Source organism: Hevea brasiliensis, chromosome 13, assembly GCF_030052815.1.
Source record: "Hevea brasiliensis isolate MT/VB/25A 57/8 chromosome 13, ASM3005281v1, whole genome shotgun sequence".
NCBI lineage: Eukaryota > Viridiplantae > Streptophyta > Magnoliopsida > Malpighiales > Euphorbiaceae > Hevea > Hevea brasiliensis.
In genome coordinates this window covers 52,797,829-52,817,503 of record NC_079505.1, presented here as the reverse complement: position 1 = coordinate 52,817,503, position 19,675 = coordinate 52,797,829, and the positions used below count along the sequence as shown (strand labels likewise).

The following is a 19,675-nucleotide window of genomic DNA, read 5'->3' as shown; positions in this document are numbered from 1 at the left end:
AATTCACTCAATTATATATAATCATTCTAAAATTATATAATAATAGAATATTTTTTACAATTTTCAATATATTTTCATTAAAACTAATACAAAAATAAAAAATAGATGAATTTTATATTTTGAATTAATATATGTAAAAAGAGTTAAAATAATTATATAATTTATTTTAAAAAAAAAAGATCACGTAATTTATTTAAAATTTTTTAATATTTTAAGTGATATTTGAGATATATATAAAAGTATTTATATTTAAATTCTATTAGCTAGCATAAATAAGAAAAAAAAATTCTTAATTTACAATGATTATATTAACATTTTAATGTATTAAAATAATTGTAAAATGTCCTAATTATTAAAAATTATATTTTTAAATTAATTTTTTATTTTCAAATTTTAAATATTAATTAGAATATATATATATATATATATATATATATATATATATATATATATATATATATATATATATATATATATATATATATATATATATATAATTATTTACTTATACTTAAAATTGACGAATTACATAAATTAATAACACTATTAAATAGAATTTTTAGCTTTGACATTCAGAAAATGTTGACTATAAAATTAATTTTTAAAAATAGTTAATAACACTTATTATTTATATATTTTGAAGGAATAATGTTATATAATAAAAAAAATCATAATATAGTATAATTAAACTAAAAAAAAATAGAGTGCCAACACTATAAAAAAAATTATTGAATGTATAATAAAAAATAAAATAACTTAAAATTTTCATATTATATTATAATAAAACAATAAAAATTACTAGAGGGTTAATAGTTAAAATAAAATAATTTTTTTAGAGAACATGAGGAATTTTTAGGAGGAAATTATAATATTCATAGAAATTATAACTTATTAAAATATTTCTAACATTGAGGCCACTTAGTAAAAATAGTCAAATATTTTTCTAATTAAAGAAAAAAATTAAATTTTTTTTAAGGAAAATAATTTTTTTTTAAAAGAGGAAGTTTTAAATTTTGATAATCTTATTAAAATGCAAAAATACTTATACATATATGACATAAATACATATTATTAGTTTAACATTACAACTAAATAACAAAAAATATTTTTATAAAAAATATTTTTTTTTTAAAATATTTTTCATAAAAAATATTTTTCACATACAAGTTATTTTCCAAAAAATAATGAAGCCTAAAACTTGATGTTAGAAATAAGTATTGTTGGATGCATAAATCTGTTAGTTAATTCAAGGTTTAATAATTAAAAGTCTTTAATTAAGATCATTATCGTAAGCCATTTCACAACATGTGAAACCAAAAGAGAGGGCTGCAAATTGCAGGAGATTTTGTGGGGTGGCTGGCCTGAAAAGTGAATGGCTAAATTGGGGAGCTTAAGTAATTTAATTAACATATTTGTCCTTTTTTTGTAATTCCAAATTTTTTTATTTAAAACAAAATATTTTACAATCTAGAAAATATTAATATTTTCAGTTAATAATAATACTAATAATGATTATAAAATAACAATCTCCAATAGGAAATTGAATTCGTAAGAATTAAACATAGGAAATTGAATTGTCAAACCTAAAACCACCATTTATTTTACTGAAAGCAAAATTTTTATGTGAATTTATGATCAATTCAATTTTTTTAATTTTTATTATTGAAGTTTAATTTCTGAAATTTATTGCAATTTTATCAAATCAATTCAATTAATTAAAGTTCATTAAAAATAATATTTTGTTAATTAAAATTTTTTTAACTAGAAAATTAGGAGAATAAATATTTTAATCTGATTCTGCCATATGAGTAACATCTAAGGCTAAACTTATTAATTAAAAAATTGATTTAATTTAAATCTCGAATTCACGTAGTGGAGCACTATAAATAGCATCCCAGTGGCAAGGTTCTTTCATCAAACTGAATTTCATGGAAAAATCAATGAGTGCTCCACTAACAATTTCTTTCCTCTGGATTGCAACCATCAGTCTTGGCATCTGCTATGGAAAATTCAGTTCTAGTTGCAGTCCAAGTGAGAGAGAGGCTCTCTTGAAGTTCAAGCATGAGCTCATAGATCCTCTAAACCAGCTTTCATCTTGGGGTGGTAAAGAGGATTGTTGCAGATGGTTTGGAGTGATCTGCCACAACTTAACAGGCCATGTCATTGAACTCCATCTTGGAAGTCCTTCTTACGAAGGATATTACGAGGAAGCAGACAAGGAATACTATATGAAGCCAACATTTAGTGGTAAGATTAGTCCATCTCTACTCAACTTGAAACATATGAGGTACTTGGATCTAAGCAACAATGATTTTGGAGGAATTCGAATTCCCAAATTCCTTGGCTCTATGGGGAGTTTAAGATACCTTAATCTCTCGGGTGCTGGATTTGGGGGAATGGTTCCTCATGAACTTGGTAATCTTTCCAATCTTCACTACCTTAATCTCAAAGCTGGTGGCTATTATTATCCATATGTTGAGGATTTGCATTGGCTTTCTGGTCTTTCTGTCCTAGAATTCCTTGATTTGAGTAATGTGAATCTTAGCCAAACCTTCAATTGGTTGAAAGTGACAAACTTGCTTCCTTCTCTAGTAGAATTACACCTGTCAAATTGCAATCTGCAGTATCTTCACCCACCAGTAAATGTTAATTTTTCGTTTCTTTCCACTCTTGATTTGTCATTGAATGTTTTTCCTCAATCTTTTCTTCCTAATTGGATTTTTCATCTTAAAACTCTTACTTCTCTTAACTTAGCTGGAAATCTATTTCAAGGACCAATCCCTAATGATTTTCAAAATCTAACTTCACTCCAGAAACTTGACCTCGCATCAAATGATTTTAATTCTTCAATTCCCAAATGGTTTTTTCGTCTTGGAAATCTTGTTTCTATTAATTTTGCCCTTAACAACTTTGAAGGTCCGATTTCTATTGAACCTCAAAACATCACTTTATTGAAGGAACTCGATTTATCTCGAAACTATTTGACTTCCTCAATACCCAATTGGTTATACAATTGTAGTCACCTTGAGCTCCTTAATCTTGCTAGCAATTTCTTTCAAGGTAAAATTTCTAGCGCCATTGCAGACTTTACATCTCTCACCAGCCTTGATTTGTCAACAAACAAAGAACTTGAACTGGATGGAGGAATTCCAAGACCATTCAAAATCTTTGTAATTTGAGGTTCCTCTCTTTGTCAGGAGTCAAGCTAAGCCAGGACATAAACGATATCCTTGAGATTCTATCAGGATGTGTTTCAAATGGGCTAGAGTCATTGGAGTTAGATAGTTGCCAATTATTTGGTCGTTTGTCCAATCATCCCAACCATTTTAGGAATTTGGTCAACCTTCGTCTTTCGGTTAATTTCATTTCAGGAAATCTCCCTGTGTGGTTTGGAGCACTTGCAAATGTAGTGGAGATAGATATTGCTTACAATTTGTTGGAGGGTGATGTTTCTGAAATCCATTTTACAAACCTCACAAATTTGAAAGCTTTTGATGCTTCCGAAAATCATTTGATGTTGAAAGTTAGTTCAAATTGGATTCCACCTTTTGATCACATTGAATTCTTAAGATTGAGATCTTGGGTTATTGGCCCACAATTTCCAAGGTGGCTTCATTCTCTAAAATATTTATATGAAGTGGATTTGTCAAACTCCAAAATTTCCAGTGTTCCTTACTGGTTTTGGAACATGTCTGCACAATTTTACTATTTAAATATCTCTCACAACCAAATCCATGGAACCATTCCTGATATCCCCAATATTAATCCATCTTATTCGGTGATTGACTTGAGCTCAAATCACTTTAGTGGTCCATTACCTTGGATCTATGCCAATGTGAAAACGTTGATTCTTCACAATAATTCATTTTCAGGTTCCATATCCAACATCCTTTGTTATAAGAAGAATCAAATGAAGGGAATGATTATTCTTAACCTTGAAAATAATCTTTTATCTGGAGAAATACCAGATTGTTGGTTGAATTGGCCAGAACTGTGGTTTTTAACTTTAGACAACAACAACTTGAGTGGCAATATTCCCAAGTCAATTGGGGCTTTAACAGTCCTTGAATCCTTAAATCTTCGCAATAACAGATTCTCAGGTGAAATACCATTTTCACTTCAAAGTTGTGCAAGGTTAAGGACACTTGATATTGGTGAAAACGAACTGATTGGGCACATTCCAACATGGATAGGGAAAAGCTTTCGTATTTGCTTCTTCTCAACCTTCGTGCAAATAAGTTTCATGGGTATATACCCAAGGAACTTTGCCATTTGAATTCTTTGCAAATTCTAGACCTTTCTCACAATAATCTCTCAGGGACCATCCCAAGCTGCATAAAAAACTTCAGTCCAATGACTACAATTAATTCAGTAGCACAAGTTTTTAATGTGTCAAGTGGATATTCATTTTTTGGAGATGATGCATTAATTATGATGAAAGGAAGAATAGTTGAGTATAGCACTATTCTACGATTAGTCAAAAGTATGGATCTTTCTGACAATAATTTATCTGGAGAGATTCCAAAAGAAATAACAAGTCTTCTATCATTGCAATCTCTTAATTTATCAGATAATTTGTTATCCGGAAAGATTCCTGAGAATATAGGTGCTATGAAAATGCTAGAAGCTTTGGATTTTTCTCAAAATCAATTATTTGGAGGAATTCCTCAAAGCATCACAAATCTAACATTTTTAAGCTTCTTGAACTTGTCCAATAATAATTTGAGTGGGAGAATTCCTACAAGCACTCAATTGCTGACCTTTAGCTCTTCTAGTTTTGTTGGCAACAAAGGACTATGTGGACCTCCACTCTCTGAGAATTGCAGTGACAATGGTGTTATACTCAATAATGGAAAAGAAGAAGAAAAAGAAAAGGGTGATGGTGTCAAAGTGGATTGGTTTTATGTGAGCATGGCACTTGGATTCATTGTGGGTTTTTGGAGCGTGTTGGGACCTCTAGCTATTAATAGACGATGGAGGTATGTGTATTTTCATTTCCTGGATTGTTTTTGGCATAAAATTTGGTGGAGTTTAAGGTAAATGTTGTTGAAGTTGTTGTTTTTAATGATTCCAGATTATGTCGATGTCTTATTTGTGTATGTTATGCTAGTACTTTATTTTGTTGTTTCAATGTTTTTTGAGAGATTTTGTAAGCGAAGATACTACAACAATAGTAATTGCTATTTATGGTTTTTATCATCCTTAAAAGTTGGAAGACTCCCTCACGGAAAGAGGTGATGCTTTCTCGAGTGCTTGGATTGTCAAAATGTCATTTCATTTGTACCAAAACACAACCAAGTTCAAAGAGAAAAAAAAAAAAAATCATACTAGGGTAAGTTTTGATTCACGATCAAGTCAGCCCTGAATCTCAAGATGTCACTGCGTCATGTATTCTTTGTTCATGTTTTACACAAAGCTAACTCCATCATTGATCAACTAGCGAAGCAAGGCGATCTGTATCAAAAGGATTTTCTTGTGTTTCTCTAGCTCCTTTGCATTTGTTGTTTTGAGAGTTTAACTACCCTGCTCTTGTAGTTTTTGTTAAGTTAGTTGGGTGTTCTTCTGTTTGATCTTGGTGCTTAAGTTTTGTTATGGGTTTTAATCCTCTCGTTTTGGCTTGATGTGTTGTCTTAGCTATTTCTGGGTTTTCTTGGATGCTTTTGTATCTTCTTACCAGGTTTTTTTACTTAACATGCCACATCTAGGATGGGTGTATTGGGGGGGTCTATTGACCAGGTCTTAGAAGGATGTGCTCATGTTAAGTTTTTCCTGGCCATTAATTTAAGAAAAAAAGCATGCTTACTTATAAAAAAAAATCTCATTCAAATCCAGCTTGAATTTAAATAGCTTGATTACAATTTGCCATCACACCCTTAAGAAGATAAGAAGAAGAAAGAGAGATCATATATACTAATACTTTGCATGCATGCCAAGATCACTATTGCGGTATGCATATAACTTCCAATTCCATTAGAAATCCAAAAATCTATTCATCTTATCATAAAGTGAAATACAGGTATTATTAGCAAAATTTATTCTTTTTTTTTTTCTTTCAAATGGGCCTCAGATAAATGATAAATCACTATTTCTTTGGGGGTAGTGAAACTCATTTGATACAACTTTAAAACAAATAAAAGATCTAGTAGCACTACCTTACGCCAAACTGAACTGCAGATATTGCTTAAAAATCAATAAGAGGCTCTCTTGAAGTTCAAGCATGAGCTCAAACATGCTTCAAACCGGCTCTGCTTATCAAAAAGTTGGCCATCTCCTTGAACTCCATTTTCAAACTCTTTCTTTCACAAATCGAATATCTTGACTTAAAGCAAATTTTCTTCTTTTAATTATTACTAGTTTTTTGTGACACATACGTTGTATGTGCGTCTTATAATTTTTAATACATCCATTTTTATCATTTTTAATTAAAATTTCTAAAAATCATAATTTTAATTTAAATATAAAATTTTAATTTATATATATTATTTTTTATGTGCAATCATAATAAATATATGAATATAACTATCAAGTTAAATTTTTTTTTTTAATTTATATTGTTTAAAAAAGTTAAAATTTTAATGATTACAAAATCATAATTTTTAACTATTATAATTCTTCACATGTATATAAAAAAAGATTTAGAAAAAATTGCTATAAACACTTTCTTGATAATGTTATAAACACTTTCCTTTTGAATACTATAATATTATCTTAATAATTGATTTATATTATTTATATTATATTATCTTACAAGTAAATTTATTAATTTAAAATCAAAATTTATTTCAATTTGTATATGTAGATGAATTATTGGAGTATAAAAAATCATTAAAAAATTTCTTGCATTGATCATTAAAATAAAATCATACAAAAACTACAAATATTTTAACAGTTGAATATTTCACTTTTAATATTAAAAAAATGATACATACTATTGCAATAAAATTTTATTTTTTAAGAAATTATCTAATTTATCTTTTAAAATTTTAATATATTTTATATTAGCCATCTATATGTGTACATGATTTATTATAAAATTTTATAATAAATTTAATTTTATAATTTTAAGTCTTTTTCTAAATATATAAATTTAATTATATATTTTTATAAATGTATTATATTATTGTATATAATTTAATTGTATATTGTTATATTATTGTATACTTTTACAAATGTTGGAGATGTGTATTTTTTAAAAAAGAAATTGTTAGATTAATTGCATTATTTAGAATTAAATTTTTTAGTATTTTAAACAATATAATGGTATTTTTGATCCAAAACTTGCTGAACCAATGGCCTTTCGGGAAGTATTTAGCTGGATGAAGGGTCGACATCCACTCCATGTAATGTTTGGATCTGACTCTATTATTAGTTCAAGCTTTAAAGGTTCTAGTTTTCTTGTTTCTTACTTTGGGATTGTGGTTCTAGATTGTAAATCTTTATTGTTAGACTTTGATTCATGGTCTGTCTCTTTTGTTAAGAGGTTAGCGAACACTGTTGCACATTTGTTGGCGGTCGATAGTTGGTTCTACGTTTGATCTCTAAGATTGAGGTCCTATCTCTCCTATTTTCATTGTTGATATTGCCCGTTTTGATCTTTTATAATTTATAAAATTTTATAACTCAATTCAACTAAGCCTTTATCCTAAGAATTTGGGCTCGGTTATATAGATTCTCTTTCTCAATTCTAAACGATTTTGGGTTAAATTCTTGAAAATGTTTAATGCTTTTAGGTCATGTTGTACTACTCTTCTCTAAGTCAGTTTAGGTCTACCTCTTCTTTTCTTTCTATCCTCTAACCTAATGTGCTCTACTTGTCTAACTGGAGCCTCCGTATGTCTACGCTTCACATGACCAAACCACCTCAATCTTCCTTCTCTCAACTTATCCTCAATTGGCACCACTCCTACCTTTTTTTTAATACTCTCATTGCAGACTTTATCTAGTCTAGTATGACCACTCATTCACCTTAACATTCTCATCTTCGCAACTCTTATCTTAGACACATTCGACTCCTTCAGTGCCCAACACTCACTACCATATAACATGGCCGGTCGTATGGCTGTACGGTAAAATTTTCCTTTCAACTTATTGGGAATTTTGCGATCACATAAAACTCCCATGGCACTTCTCCACTTCAACCATCCGGCTTTAATCTTATGACTAACATCCTCCTCACATCCCCCATCTACTTGAAGGATTGAGCTGAGATATTTAAAGTGATTACTTTGTGACAGTACCACTTCGTCCAAACTAACTCCTTTCCTATCACCAGTTCGACCTTCACTGAACTTGCAATGCATGTATTCTGTTTTCGTTCTACTTAACTTAAAACCCTTTGACTCTAGAGTACTTCTCCAAAGCTCCAACTTTCTATTGACTCATTATCGCGTCTTATCTATCAAAACTATATCATCTGCAAACATCATGCACCAAGGGATACTCTCTTGTCTATGTTTCGTCAATTCATCTAAAACTAATATAAAAAGGTAAGGGCTTACAGCTGAACCTTGGTGTAATCCAATTGAGATAGGAAAATCTCTTGTGTCCCCTCCCACTGTGCGCACAATAGTAGTTGCTCCTTCATACATATCTTTCAATACTTGTATGTACCTAATGGATATAGATAACATTTTCAATCAACAAGAAGAATATCAGAGGTATTACATGAAGTCAACAATTGGTGGTAAGATTAATCCACCTCTTCTCAACTTGAAGCATTTGAGGTACTTGGATTTAAGCAACAATGATTTTGGAGGAATTCAAATTCCCAAATTTCGTGGATCCATGGGCAGCTTAAGTACTACCTTGATCTCTCAGGTGTTGCATTTGGGGAAATAATTACTCATGAACTTGGCAATCTTTTAAATCTTCACTACATTAATCTTAATGCTGATGGCTATTACTATTATCATCCATATGTTGAGAATTTGCATTGGCTTTCTGGTCTTTCTTTGTTAGAATTCCTTGATTTGAGTAATGTAAATCTTAGCCAAACCTTCAATTGGTTGAAAGTGATAAATGCACTTCCTTCTTTAGTAGAACTACACTTGTCAAATTGCCAGATTCAACATATTCACCCACTTGTCAAATTGCCATATTCAACATATTCACCCACTAGTAAATATTAACATTTCCTCTCTTTCAATTCTTGATTTGTCATACAATCATTTTCATGAATCCTTTATTCCTAATTGGATTTTTCGTCTTAAAACTATTGCATCTCTTAATATAGCATATAAGACTTCACTCCACAATCGTCAATTGATTAGCTTATCCTAAGGATATGTTATTTCATCAATCCCTAATGATTTTCAAAATATGACTTCACTCCACAATCGTCAATTGATTAGCTTATCCTAAGGATATGCTGTTAGAAATAAATTAAATTATTATAGATTACATAATTAAAGAATATGTGTACTTGGAAACACGTTTGTATCCATGATTTTCAGTGAACAATCAAGAACGGAAGCAAAAGGGTAAGTTCACAACTCTCAATATCCACAGTATTCAAATTCTATCTGAATTCTATCTGATATTAAATGGGATTATCAGAATATATATATATATATATATATATATATATATATAGGACTGAGAGTTGGGGCCTCTTCCTTAGTGAGCTTATGGACAGCCTGACCCATTACAGGCTTTGTTTGTTGGTTTTTCAACCACATAAGTGCACGGATCGCTAACAAGTAATAAAGTGATGAGTAGAGTATCGTTCCTACGAGGACCGTGTTGAGTACCAAACTATAGTGATTTTAACTATCTAGACGATCGAATTGTAAAGAAATAATAATTAGATCTAAATTGAAAGAAATAAAATCTAAATAATTAACTAAAATAAAATACTAATGGACAAAGGCATTCTAGAGCTAGGGGTTCACACTTCAATCAATTATAGAATCAATCTTATTCATTCAATAAATGGGAGATTATTACTTTGATGGAAATTAATCCTAAGTTATCTTAAGTCTTCTCTTAAGGCACTCAAGGTGTATTTTAATTAACGTAAACCCTATTTTCGTGGTGATTAAATTAATTAAAATCCTTTAAAATCCTTGATTAATTTTGGAACTCCACAAAGGTCATCAGCCTATCTCTAGGTCAGATTTCCTAGGTTCAAAATCCTGATTTTCTAATATTAACCTTCACCTTTTAGTCCTTCAATTAATATCTGTAATCAATACTAAGTGGGTACCAACACATAGCATGCATTAAGATCACAAGAGATTGAATCAAAGAATAAAATACCCAATGTATTTAATAAAATCAAACCAGATCCATAATGAAATTGAGAGTGCTACACCTAACCTAGAATAAAGAACCTACTCACCCATGGTGAGTTTTACAATCAAGTTTATAAAAAGATAAAGAGAAGACATGAGAAGAAAATAGAGTGAAAGAACCCAGAAAAAGAATTCCAGCCTTGGACTTTTGGCACTTCAGCTAAAAATCCTTATAGCAATCTTGCACATCTTATTTCTTCCTTGCTTCCCTTGAGGTTGATGTGCCTCCTTGAATGTAAATCGGCTCTTGAATGTTAATTCTCCTCTTTGGATGTAAATTCTCTCTTGTCCCTCAATTCCTGACTTATCCTATTTATATCTAGTGTAAAACCCTAATTTGAGTCCTAGAAGCATTAGGAGTCCATCCGGGTCGAGCTGGAGCAAAGAAAAATCGCATCAGAATTGCTATCAGGGGACTTTACAGGGGCTGTGTAGTGATACACTCCCCGTGTAAATTTCTGCCACTTCATTTTTCACATTTTCTTTAGTCCAAAGAGTTATACGGGGTCCAGGAAGTTACACGAGGCTGGTTACATGGCCCGTGTCACATACAGCCCTATATTATTCACATTTTAACATCCAGATTTCTTCCAAACTCATCTTTGATTATAGAACCATATAAAAACACCTGATAAAATATAAAAATCAATGAATTGAGTCGGATTAACATCCTTTCTAAAATAATAATGAAAACATATAAAAAAAAACATAAAAGGATACTAAATGCTAACAAAATGCAATGCATGTTAACCTTAAATGTCTATATAATTTGATGCAATCAAATACCCCCAAACTCAAACCCTTGCTTGTCCTCAAGCAAATTAAAACTTTATAAAAAACTAATTGGGGTACTTAGAAACATAACAAAAAAAACTTTAACTTGCACATAATTACACACTCTTCAACCTTCATACCAATTCCCACTTTCAAGGCATAGGGACCTCAACAGTTGCCCACTAGAATCTCACCCCCTTTATAGTGCTTCAACTAATTATTCCTCTATGCAAGGCCATTAATAAGTCACAAATAACCTATTTTATCAGGATAGACTTAAGAAGCACTTACTTCCCCAAGTTGCCTCTATTGAGGATGATTGTGGTAAGTTTGATTTAATTCCAACTCCATAGGCATATCTCAATTTTCTATCTCCACTAATGTAGCATACACTTTTCAAAAGATCAAAAGGTCTTTAAAAGGGTTGTAATGGGGCTAAAGGGATAATGACTTGATTGCCAATGAAAGGTTTTTAGGGAATGCAAATATGAGGATAGCATATATGCATAAAATATCAAGTATACTAAGTTTATTCTATTGATTTTGTATGGAGAAGAGGGGCTTTTGGTTTTTATAGTGCCAAGCATGCTTCTATGATACTTATTTTGGGACTTCTCTTTCTTCTTCCCTTTTTTTTTTATTTTATTTATGTCCCTTTTGTCCTCTTCCCCAAACTCATTCCTTTTGCTGGGTTGGAAACGCAAATTTTTCTTTTATTTCAATTGCACACTTGCAGTCTTTCTTGAGTTTTACATCCTCTCTCCAATTTTTTTTCTTTTTACTCTTAATATACTTTTTATTTATGCATTTAGCTTCCTCAAAATGGTAGGTTAGGTGTTTAGGATAGGGGCTAGGTAAATAATATGGGTAAGCAATAAATTCTAAGGGGTAAATATAGGCTTCAAGTTGGCTGCAAGGGATATATATTTTAATTAGGGGTGGCTAAGGCTTAGTGAGGTTATATCAAAGAATGCCTTAATCGTTTCTTCATCAAGCATATGCTAGGATTTCGCTTTGATAGGTCCAAGAGACATGTTCTAAAGTTGGTGAGGCATTTTTAGGTTTGCTTGTATCTCAAAAATTTTCTCCTAATTTTGCAAGTTCAATGTGACAGATTAATGGCTATGAAAGGGTTTAACTAGTTTAACTCCACTTAGGTGATTAAGTTCTTCACAAACAACATATTGAAGCCTTTTTGCCCATTCAGTTACATTCATTCCTCTTTCCCAGAGAGTCCAATCATTAGCTCATCAAGGTTTTAGTTATAATTCTAAGTTAAAAGCCTTTTTAAAAAGTTCAAAATTTGTAAAAATTTTCTAGATTTTTTATACACAAATATAATATAGACATAATAGGGTAATGAAATGCAATATATGAATGCAATGCATGAAATGCACCCCCAAACTCAAATTTGACATTGTCCTCAATATCATCAAGATATCATAATCAGATCAAGAGCAACATCATAAATATAATAACAAGGAAAAGCTAATGGATATAGAATACTCCCCCTTGAAGCGTGCCTTCCCTTGAAGATTTGTGAGTTTGATCTCCATTGCTCCTTTCAAGTGCTTCTTGAACCTACAAAGTGAACAAACATCGAAATCAAGTTTGGAAGGGTGATAAAACAAAAGAAATAGACAAATGCAAAGATTAAATTTAAAACTTGGATTGCCTCCCAAGAAGCGCTAATTTAAGGTCTTTAGCTCGACCCCTTTTAGAATTGCTACTCAAAGAGCGGTTTTCGCCCATAGTAGTTGTCATGTAACACCACATATGGGTATTGATTTGTGGTACTCTCAAGAATGGCAAGATCTGAATCAATATTGCACATAGCACGAATAACACATGGCTTGGAATGATATTCTTGGGGAGAGGACTGTTTTAGCTCATGAGGGATGTATGATGGTATAGGAGGTGTCCATGATAGAAAAAGGTCTTCTGGTGGTGTACGTGTAAGCATCATTAATGAACTTAAATTGATAGTCTCATCAATTTCTTCATCCACCACCTTTATCTCTGATTTGTCTTCATTGAAACACTCTTCCAATGATCCCCCAACTATAAAGGAGTTGTTTCCTTCAGCTCTAGGTTCTACTTGTTCTTTAAGTAACTCTTGCTCTTTTAGGAATTCTCTGTAAGTCATCTTCAAAGGAATTTTGTTCTTGATGCTCTACTTTTTCTATATGTTCAAATTCCCATAAAGCTTCTTCATTCTCCCAACTTTGTTCATATAATTCCTCTTCATAAAGTGATAGCTCATTGTTCATCATAAGGTTGTCAAAATTTTCCAATGGAGCTATTGCCTTTTCAAGTTCCACTCTATTCTCTAATTGCAGTTCGAATGGTTGGTGTGAAATATTAGGTTGATAGGTGTCTGGAGAGTATTGGTGACTCCAACCCTGCAGTGAAAGATCCCCATGCCAATAGTAATCAAAATCTGCCATGTCATTCAACAAGTGAATGGCATCCCCATGGTTTCATTGAAGAACCTGATCACCGATAACCCAAGCTCTATAATCTACCAAATTCCTTGTCGCTTCATCCAAACCATTGTAGAAATTGAGAGTAAGTTTATAATTTGAAAGGCTATGTTGGAAAATTGCTCTACCAATTCATTGAATCTTCTCCAAGCATTACAAAATGGTTCATTGTGTTGTTAAATAAAACTTGTGAAGACTTATTGATGAAACATCTCAATGTACCTCACAAGAAAAATAAGTAAAAAATAAAATTAGACAAGAAATAAACTATAAAAGAAATAAGAATATCTAGAGTAATCAAATCACTAATCATTCAATATCAAGCAACGGTCCTCGGCAACAACGCCAAAAACTTGTTTGCTAGTTTTTTAACCACCGCAAGTGCACAGATCGCTAATAAGTAATAAAGTGATGAGTAGAGTATCGTTCCCATGAGGACCGTGTTGAGTACCAAACTATAGTGATTTTAACTATCTAGACGATTGAATTTTAGAGAAATAATAATTAGATCTAAATTGAAAGAAATAAAATCTAAATAATTAACTAAAATAAAATACTAATGGATAAAGGCATTCTAGAACTAGGGGTTCACACTTTAATTAATTATAAAATCAATTTGATTCATTCCATAAATGGGAGATTATTACTTTGATGGAAATTAATCCTAAGTTATCTTAAGTCCTCTCTCAAGACACTCAAGGTGAATTTTAATTAACATAATCCCTACTTTTGTGGTGATTAAATTAATTAAAACCCTTTAAGTTCCTTGATTAATTTTGGAACTCTACAAAGGTTATCAGCCTATCTCTAAGTCAGATTTCCTAGGTTCAAAATCCTGGTTTTTTAATATTAACCTTCACCTTTCAGTCCTTCAATTAATATTTGTAATCAATACTAAGTGGGTACCAACACATAGCATGCATTAAGATCACAAGAGATGGAATCAAAGAATAAAATACCCAATGTATTAAATAAAATCAAACCAGATCCACAATGAAATTAGGAGTGATACACCCTAACCCTAGAATAAAGAACCTACTCATCCATGGTGAGTTTTACAATCAAGTTTATAAAAAGATAAAGAGAAGACATGAGAAAAAAATAGAGTGAAAGAACCCAGAAAAAGAATTGCAGCCTTGGATTTTTGGAACTTCAGCTGAAAATCCCTTCTAGCAATCTTGTAGATCTTGTTTCTCCCTTATTTCCCTTGAGGTTGATGTACCTCCTTGAATGTAAATCGGCTCTTGAATGTTAATTCTCCTTTTTGGATGTAAATTCTCTCTTTTTCCTCAATTCCTGACTTATTTTATTTATATCTGGTATAAAAACCCTAATTTCAGAGTCCTACAAGCATTAGGAGTCCATCTGGGTAGAGTTGGAGCGAAGAAAAGTCACATCAAAATTGCTGTCAGGGGACTTTACAAGGGCCGTGTATCCGTGTAAATTTCTGCCACTTCATTTTTCACGTTTTCTTCAGTCCAGAGAGTTACACGGGGTCCAAGAAGTTACACAGGGCAGATTACACGGCCCGTGTACTGCTTCTGGCCCTGTATTCTTCACGTTTTGACCTCCAGATCTTGTCCAAACTCATTTTTAATTCTAGAACCACATAAAAACACCTGATAAAATATAAAAATCAATGAATTGAGTCAGATTAACATGCTTTCTAAAATAATAATGAAAACATATAAAAATAAACATAAAACGATACTAAATGCTAATAAAATGCAATACATGTTAACCTTAAATGTCTATATAATTTGATGCAATCAAATACCCTCAAACTCAAACCCTTGCTTGTCCTCAAGCAAATTAAAACTTTATAAAAAAATTCATTGGGGTACTTAGAAACATAACAAAAAAAACTTTAACTTGCACATAATTACACACTCTTCAACCTTCGTACCAATTCCCACTTTCAAGGCATAGGGACCTCAACAGTTGCCCGCTAGAACCTCACCCCCTTTATGGTGCTTCAACTAATTATTCCTCTATGCAAGGCCATTAATAAGTCGCAAATAACCTGTTTTATCAGGATAGACTTAAGAAACACTTACTTCCCCAAGTTGCCTCTATTGAGGATGATTGTGGTAAGTTTGATTTAATTCCAACTCCATAGGCATATCTCAATTTTTCTATCTCCACTAATGTAGCATACACTTTTCAAAAGATCAAAAGGTCTTTAAAAGGGTTGTAATGGGGCTAAGCAATGGTTTAAGCATTCCATACAAATGCTAACTCAAATGTAACATAAAACAGACTCCCACTAAACCAAAGCATCATCAAAGTTTTCACTACACCCATATGCCCAACATGCTTCTGAAAAAGACTAATGGGCAAAGCTTTGGTTAACGGATCCGTAATCATTCGGTCCATAGTAATATGTTCAATTCGAGTCTGTGATTCACGAATCTTCTCTCGAACAAACAGGAATTTGACATCAAAATGTTTAGTTCGACTAGAATTCCTATGATTTTGAGAGAAGCAAACAGCAGGAGCATTGTCGCAATAAATGGTCAAGGGCCTTGAGATGCTCTCAACAACAAGCATACTAGAAATCAATTTCTTTAACCAAATAGCTTGACAAGTGGCCTCATAACAAGCAACATACTCTGCTTCCATAGTGGAGGTAGCGGTAAGTGTTTATTTGGCACTCTTCCAAGAAATAGCTCCTCTAGACATCATGAAGATATAACCAAAAGTAGATTTTCTATCATCTACAGCTTGAAAAGTCAGAATCAGAGTACCCAATGACTTCCAGATTGCCAGATCTTTTGTAAGTTAACATATAATTCTTAGTACCCTGTAAATATCTCATAACTTTCTTTGCAGCTTTTCAGTGGCTCCATCCAGGATTACTCAAGTATCTACCAAGGACACTAATAGCAAATGCTATATCAGGACGAGTGCATACTTGAGCATACATCAAGCTCCCAACTGTAGAACTATATGGAATCTTTTCCATTTCAGTCCTTTCCTTGTCATCCTGAGGACACTGAGCTTTAGAGAGTTTCTCACCTAAAATAACAGGTGCAATAGAAGATGAGCAAGTGTGCATATTAAATCTCTTAAGAACTCTATCAATATAAGTTCCTTGAGACAAACCCAATATGCCTCAAGACCCATCATGGTGAATCTAAATACCCAGAACATATGTGGCCTCACCAAGATCTTTCATGTCAAAATGACCAGAAAGCATGTATTTTGTCTAGTTCAAGAGATTGATGCTACTACTGGCAAGAAGAATGTCATCAACATACAACACTAGAATAATGAAAATGGCTCTCACTCACCTTCTGAAAGATGCATTGATCTGAAGCATTCTCCTCAAAACCAAGAGAAGTCAAAACTTGATCAAACTTCAGATGCCATTGTCTAGAAGCCTATTTCAACCCGTAAATGGATCTTTTCAACTTGCATACTAAGTGTTCTTTATCAGCTTCCATGAAACCATTTGGTTGAACCATATACACATCTTCATATAAGTCTCCATTTAAGAAAACTGTTTTAACATCCATCTGGTAGAGTTCTAAGTCATCATGAGTAACTAAAGCCATAACCACATGAAAGGCATCTTTAGTGGACACTGGGGAAAAAGTTTCTGTATAATCTATACCTTCCCTCTAATTATAACCTTTTACTACTAGTCTGGCCTTAAACCTTTCTATTTCTCTCCCTAGAAATGTGACCCAAACGTCTATGCCATAACATTGAAGAGTTCTCTTTAACTCTTTGACATTTGTGCCCAATAACAACATTGATAGGAACATTAACAGATTCAAAAGGAACTGAATTTAAATTCAACACATATAAACCATTGCATAAAATAGCGGAACCAATAATATCAGATTTAAAATAAAAAATAATTTTTTTTATTGCCTTGAAGAAACACATAACCACACTTATTTAAAATAGGTGTTGGAATTAAATTTCTCCTTGAAGAAGGAACATAAACAGTATCATTTAATTCCAACACATGTCCAAAAGATAAATTCAAAGAAACAATCCCTATGAGTTCTACTACTGCAACTCCATTTACTCCTAAAACAGTCTTCTCCTTTTCGCTTGGTTTCCTCACGTTTTTGAGCCCCTTCCTTCTCATGCTTCTTCTTAAGCTTAAAACAGTCCTCTAACTTATGGCCAAGCTTCTTGTAATAGTTGCACTTGCCTTTGAAGGGTTTCTTCTAAATTGTTAAATTATGATCATGCTTACCACCATTCTTGTTCTCAAATTTAGCTTTAGGCTTCTTGTCCTTTTGAAATTTCTCATTAGTTTTGCTACTAGACCCTTTAAAAACATAATTAACAGAAAGAGTATTCTCTTTCCTCATAGATTCCTCTTATTGGCACACAATGGCTATCAACTGATCAACTGTCCACTCCCATTATTGGGAGTTGTAAGAAGTCTTAAGAATTTTGAATTGGGATGGAAGAGATTCAAGAATGCGCCAAACTAGAAACTTTCTCCCAAATCAAGATCAAAATACTTGAGCTTGTTAAAATAACTTGTAAGTGTCATTATGTGTTCTCATACACCACTGGCACCATCATATTGGGTGTGCTCCAGCAAAGAAAGATAATGACTCTTTTGAGCCTTGTCAAACCTTTTAAACTTTTCAATAATAGTCTGCAAAAATTTCTTAGCAGTCTCCTTATCAGGAATACCTTGTCTTATGGACTTATCTATATTATACTTCATCACCATTAAGCAAACCCTATTAGAATTTTGCCACGTCTCATAATAAGTCTTTTCAGCAACAGTGGATTCATTAGTAAGTTCAGCAGGTGCATCAACCCTTAAGGCTAAATCCAGTTGGGCTATTGCTAGGTACATGCCTAGAGACTCTTTCTAATCATCAAAATTGGAGCCATTCAGAGTTTTCACAGCAGATAATTGCATAGAAACAGTAGCTAGAATAGAACAATAGAGGAAACGTGAATTATGTATATAACATAATCACAAAATTAAAGTTTCCTTTCAGATCCAGCTAAGAAAGCAATTATGTACAAAACTGTTATTTATTATAATCCCGCATAAGGGTCCCGAATTACAATAAAATCAAGAAAACTCATTGAACTAATCAATATATATATATAAACCAGCATCTTTAACACTTTTGTACCGATATGGTATTAAAAATTATTAAAGACAATCAACAAATAACATTACAATCAACAATAACATATTGTATTAATAGTGTTATACCGATGGACATATCCACTATTAATATAATCCAAATAACTCCTGAAATCCATGAAATAAATTTTAACCAAATTAACAGAACAATTTTATGACTAGTCCCACGATAGGTGAGCTCATAATCACAAAAGTGTTTACCATAATCAAAATTTTAATGGACACCATGTCATGAACATAGTAATAACGTTACTACTCATGAATATGTTCTCAGTATGCCTAGACATAATTAGTCCAATAAAACCAATAACTATTAATAAACACATAATATTATCATAATTAATAAACACATAACCAAACAGAATTGTAAATATTTTATGCTCTTGACTTTTGTTATATTAATTACATATGACAGTATGCAAGTTTCATATGGGTTATGAAATTCAATCATATTCAATCATAATCACTATACAAATATATTATGTACTATTTCGAAAACCAACATATAATAATTAATAAATACATAATCAAACAGAATTGTAAATATTTTATGAATTGTAAATATTTTATGCTCTTGACTTTTATTAAATTAAATGCGCGTGTATATATATATATATAAAGTATTTTACATAAAAGGAAAACTGTTTATCAAACCATGTAACCAAATTCAATATTTATTTGCGAAAATTAATATTCAAACATACAATAATAAAATTAACAAAAATAATAATAATAATCCCTAACCAAGCTTTGATACCAATTGTTAGAAATAAATTAAATTATTATAGATTACATGATTAGATAATATGTGTACCTGGAAATACATTTGTATCCATGATTTTCTGTGAACAATCAAGAACGAAAGCGAAAGGGTAAATTCACAACTCTCAATATCCACAGTATTCAAATTCTATATGAATTCTATCTGATATTAAATGGAGTTATCAGATATATATATATATATATAGGACTGAGAGTTTGGGTATCTT

The 19,675-nt window shown here is 31.6% G+C and overlaps 1 pseudogene; it reads left to right on the top strand.

Moving 5' to 3' along the window:
* The first annotated feature begins 1,894 nt into the window (after positions 1 to 1,894).
* Positions 1,895 to 5,831, top strand: LOC110673028 (receptor-like protein EIX2; annotated as a pseudogene).
* The last annotated feature ends 13,844 nt before the right edge of the window (positions 5,832 to 19,675 follow it).